The sequence below is a fragment of the Oculina patagonica genome, unplaced genomic scaffold (assembly GCF_052425735.1).
Source record: "Oculina patagonica isolate OP01 unplaced genomic scaffold, crgOcupat unplaced1175, whole genome shotgun sequence".
Lineage (NCBI taxonomy): Eukaryota > Metazoa > Cnidaria > Anthozoa > Scleractinia > Oculinidae > Oculina > Oculina patagonica.
The window spans coordinates 1-5,328 of NW_027557167.1; the positions used below are offsets into that span (position 1 = coordinate 1).

Here is a 5,328-nt window from a genome sequence, read left to right on the forward strand (position 1 = left end):
ACAAGGTACATAATTGTATAAAATTTGTTAATATTTTATTCCTGTGACTAAAAGAACACATGATCTTAACATTTGACAGCTGAGATGGACTTGACACAAGCTACAGCTGCACTAGCTGCATTAATCAAGTACTTGGAGGTAATTTTTTTACCACAGTAGCTGTTAATATTTAATTTTGTACCTTAAGCCAAGCTCAAGAATGTTCATGAGCAATAACGTTTCCAGTTACATACTAAACATGTTCACAGATTTTGGTAAGAACTGTTAATGGATGTTTTGCACCTATGTTCGGCTAAAGAGAGCAACCCTCCAAGTAAAGACCATTTTAGTTGCCATGGCGACTAAAATTTTGGAGCTGGTGACTAAATTTTAACCAAGGTCGCCAGCCTGGCGACTAAAATTGAGAGGAATGATTGAAAGCATCAGCTTAATTTGGTGACTAAAATTTTTCACTGGCGACCAAAACTTGAGTAGTTGGTGGCCAAATGGCCACTAAGGAAAAAAGTAAACTAGGAGAGGCAGTAAGGAGGATGATGCCCACAGTTCAATTCGACTATTAATAACAGTAAATCATGTTTCACAGGAAATAACATCATAGACAAGGAAGTCTTGTGCGCTTAAGCCTCCATATTGAGTAGTTTTAGTCCTGTAATTAATGACAAATTTGCAAAAATGACTAACTACCCATTAAATATTTAGCCATCGCATATATTGTGTCCATAAGGAATCTTTGTTGCACAGCAGGTTTGTTTTCCCGAAAAATTGACCGGGACTCATACTAAGGTTTATTACACTTCCCACTTTTAAAGAGGTTGTTTAATAGCGGAGCTCCTCAGCGCGCGCCAGCGCGCGGAGCGGAGCACCATGGGTAATGCGGGTACGAGAGAATTGATGTAAACCCAGGAGGCCGAAAAAATTTGGTGCGTACGCCCGACCGCGCGCGCGCGTACAGACTCTCGGGGAGGGGGAGGGGAGTCCCAAGGCAACCCAAGCAGAGGGGGGAGGGGAGACAATCTTCTGCCTCCTTCGTTAACCAGAAATGAGTGAGGTAATCGACTAAGATCTTTGATATTGGACATCCATCCATTTTATAGTCAATTGACAGCTGTCAAAACAACGTATCCGCTGACCAGTATCACATGACCATATCGCGGGCTCAGGTTTAGAACTAGTCAAGGTCGCGTGTTTTTTTGAAGTTGACCGCTGACCAAGTGATAGCATTGCTATTGGTCCGCGGGCGCAAGTACTTTTCCATGGTCAGTCCATTTAGATTTACATGAAGGACAAAGTGAACAACCCGGTCAGTTTGAAAGCTGAACGAAGCACAAGGAGAAACCGAGCAGGAAAAAGAAATGTCTACGTAGATATTTCTCGGTCTACCCCGTCTAAAGGCTTTACACATCATGGAAGTTATGGCAAACGATAAGGGCTTACGGGGAGATCCGAAAAAATGGCACAGGTGGAGAGCGAGCGAGTTTCTACCGTTTCGGCGGCTGACCAGCTCTAGTAATTGAGCTAAACGCAATTAACTGAAGTGAAGGGCTAAGTGAAGGAAAAAAGAAGTGTCAATAGCTACACGGATGGAAAAGGCTGAAATAGACCTTCGCAGATAATTCAAAGGTCGGTGGTGCTGGAGTAAGTTATAATTTATAGCTTACACATGTACTACGCGGTTGGATAACAATACGAAAAACTGCGGCCGCTTCGCCTCCGATTAATTCATGAGCTGGTTGAAAGCTTTGCCCTGCTGAATTGCTGTGAATTGACAAGCATTCTCCGACTTCAAATATGAGGTAACAAACTTTGACTTTACTGAATACACTAAGTCCATGTTTTTTGTGAAAATCTGTAATTATATGCTTACACATGTACTACGCGGTTGGATAATAATACGAAAAACTGCGGCCGCTTCGCCTCCGATTAATTCATGAGCTGTTAATGACTTAATGTTTTTATTTAAACTCCCAGCTAAACTTAGTGTTTTAGTTTTTTTTAATTCATCTATTTATTCTTATTTACTCGCTGTTGGAATTCGTTTGAACGAACTATTTTAGGGTCGTGGACGAATACGCTAAGAGATCGTTACGTTGCGAATTTCTTGCGTTGACACGTTTTTACCACACCTTAGCAGAAACAAACAAAAAACTCAGTTTATTTCCACATAAAACTATCTTAGTTAATTATTTTGAGTAATTTTATAAAACACAATTGTTCGCTCTACTTGTAATTCATGCCATTTTAGACACTGTATGCAGCTGTGTATGCAAACTTACATTGACAGTGTTGAATGTGTATCTTTGCAATGGCAATGTTTTTTCTATACAAGTAAGTTAACAAGAAATCTCCAAGTAGAAAAGCTAAATATCCCATTGTAGGAAGGAAGGGTCACTACACTGAGTGTATAAACGAAAGAGGCTAATATTATTATATTTGATGAGATCCATTAAATAAGACAGAATTTTTTATAAATTCTTTTTATAAACAGGGCCATTAATTACAGCTAGTGTGGTGGTTTTTAATAGATTATTATGTCAATCCTTCTTTTAGGTAGTGTTATATTCTGCCATTAAGCCGCAATGAATGAAGAATACCTACTGGCTACAGTCAAGTTTTGTTGAACTTGGTATAGAATGCTCTGTGCAAAGTGGACAACAGCAAAGTAAATCAGGTATCTAGTTTATATTAGTTATAATTGAAATATGTTTTTATTCAGTTTCGTTCTTTTTCACCCAGCTGCTTTAATCTGCATTTGGTTGCTGCTGATCTTCTTACTTTGTGAAATATTTGCATTCATTATTCAACTCCTCAATGGAGGTTGCCTATTCACCGAGTTAGGATTTCGAGTTGGATTTCGAGTTAGGATTTTGAGTTGGATTTACGAGTTCAATTTTCCAGTTGGATTTCGAGTTGGATTTCGAGTTAAGATTTCGAGTTGGATTTCAAGTTAGGATTTCGAGTTGGATTTTCGAGTTGGATTTCGAGTTAGATTTCGAGTTAGGATTTCGAGTTGGATTTTCAAGTTGCTTACCGTACTAAGCACTCCGGTTAGCCTACTATACACGCCAGTTAGCTTACTATGCACTCCGGTTAGCCTACTACACACTCCTGTTAGCCTACTATTCACTTTGGTTAGCCTACTATGCACTCCAGTTAGCCTGTTTATGGTTAGCTTTCAATAATTGTAATGGGTTTTGCTTTGTCAAAAAAAATCCAACTCGAAATTCTAACTCGAAAATCCAACTCGAAATCCTAACTCGAAAATCCAACTCGAAAATCCAACTCGAAATTCAACTCGAAATCCTTACTCGAAATCCAACTCGAAAATCCAACTCGTAATCCTAACTCAAAAATCCAACTCGAAAATCCAACTCGAAAATCCAACTTGTAATCCTAACTCAAAAATCCAACTCGAAAATCCAACTCAAAATCCAACTCGAAATCCTAACTCGAAATCCTAACTCGGGAGTTAGTTTGTCTCTCTTCAATGACATTCAAAACAACTACAATGTATTAGTAGACAATTTAAATAATTAATATTTCACTAAAAGTATGTTTTCATGAAATGCCTAGATCTTGTACCAGAAAATATCTATACCCTATCCTCACTGTGGAAGGTTAAATGGTTTGAATGTCACATCCCCTCACAAACTCCTCACAAATTCCAATGTGTGGTTATGGCAGAAATCCATGGCCAGCTCATCCTCAGTGTATGAACCAGTGAAACAAGGCATCAAAGAGCCTCAAAACAACATGGAGCAGGAAAACAATAGCTTCAAAACAGACATTTTTCACAGGTTCTTATACCAAGGAAAACCCAAATATTCAGATCCATCCCATGTAAGGTCAATGGAAGTTCCAAAAGGGCTAGCGGGAGGGAGAGGGGGAGGGGGGTTGATTAAAGGCCAAACCTTTTAATTACCGGTAAGAGGGGGTGTTAGGGTTTGCAGTGATGCTTTGAGTTTATTAAAATATTTAGTTGACTTTGCAGTTATCAGTAAAAAAAATAGTCTGTGCTGATCCATCTCTGTTAAATATCTAATGGATCCTTTTGCATCCAGTGGTTTGGCTTCAGTTAAACAAGCTCAAGTTAAGTGTTTTGTTTTATAAATTATTGATATTGATGACAATTAATCAATTTTAATTTAATCTGTGGCATTTGACTTTTTTCAGGGTTAACATGAGTTGCAGAGTTTGCAGTGCCACAGACACAAAAACAGACAAGGACAAGGACATAAATAGAAAACAGGAAAGATTAAATCCAGCTCGATGTTTGGGTGTCGTCATGATGCTATTTTTAAGAGACTAGTAAATTACATGTAAATTAAAATCAAGAAAAGCTGCAAATAAGCAAAATTTAGATTTTAAATGTTAACCTATTTACAGTGTACTTCAGAAAACGACTTCTTGATTGACCTGTCACTTTCACATCTTGTTAGATGTAACAAGGGCATTATGAAGTGATCTTTTCAAAAATACGCAGCGAAAACAGTAACAGCAGAAATGGTGGTAGTTTAAAATTGCTATTTGCAATGTTTTGACTGGTAAGAAACCACATGTGACCAAGCTAAAATCTGTTTGGCCAGTTAACATGACCTGCAAGTGTCCAAATGTTTTGAGCCCTCAACTACACAGGACTTACATGTAGTTGTCTAATTATATGATAAGATCTTTGGTTGACTTTGGGGGAGGTAGTGGAGTTACAAAGCAATGTAATTATTTGAATTTGGATTAGTTATGCTGAAACTGGTGGTACTGTAATTCTAAAGTATAGGTGAGTTTAAAACCGTTATTGCAAGCAATATGCATTACCAATTTCATTCTTATGTATTGTATGCTGTGTACAATTTATAAGAACAGCTATATTTTTAAAATAAGTGAAATATTCTAAAGCCAGATAAAATTTGCAGTATCCATAAGGTACCATGTAGCAACCAAATTGTGACTCACTTGCTTACTTTGTGAACTCCATGACAAATGGGCAACATGACTCCATAAAGATGTGGACAATAATACAAACAAATTTTTAAAAGAGTAGTCAAAGTATTGATGTTATATTTTTTCTTGCATAGTTTTATACACAAGCAGACATGATTCTATTTTTTTTCTGGGTAATCAAATAACAAAACTGAGTTTGAGACTCACAAACAATATTCTAGCTTCCCAGAATTTTTGCTTTTTTTTCTGTAAGTGAAGTGAAACCCCTTAAGAGGAAGGGGAGTCAAAAGACATGTAAAAGTGAACAAGGTGCTATCTTCTTTTCTTTTTTTTTTTTTTTGGGCGGGGGGGGGGTTGGGGATGGGGTGACCCTGTTCGGTGGAATGACAGAAT

At 37.7% G+C, this 5,328-nt stretch overlaps 1 long non-coding RNA gene across 1 annotated transcript; it reads left to right on the plus strand.

Annotated features, from left to right (window-relative positions):
* The first annotated feature begins 1,372 nt into the window (after nt 1–1,372).
* LOC144639670 (uncharacterized) lies at nt 1,373–5,034 on the plus strand. The gene is made up of 3 exons (XR_013568193.1): nt 1,373–1,793; nt 2,548–2,668; nt 4,171–5,034. It is a non-coding gene; the product is annotated as an uncharacterized LOC144639670 (long non-coding RNA).
* Nucleotides 5,035–5,328: the final 294 nt, after the last annotated feature.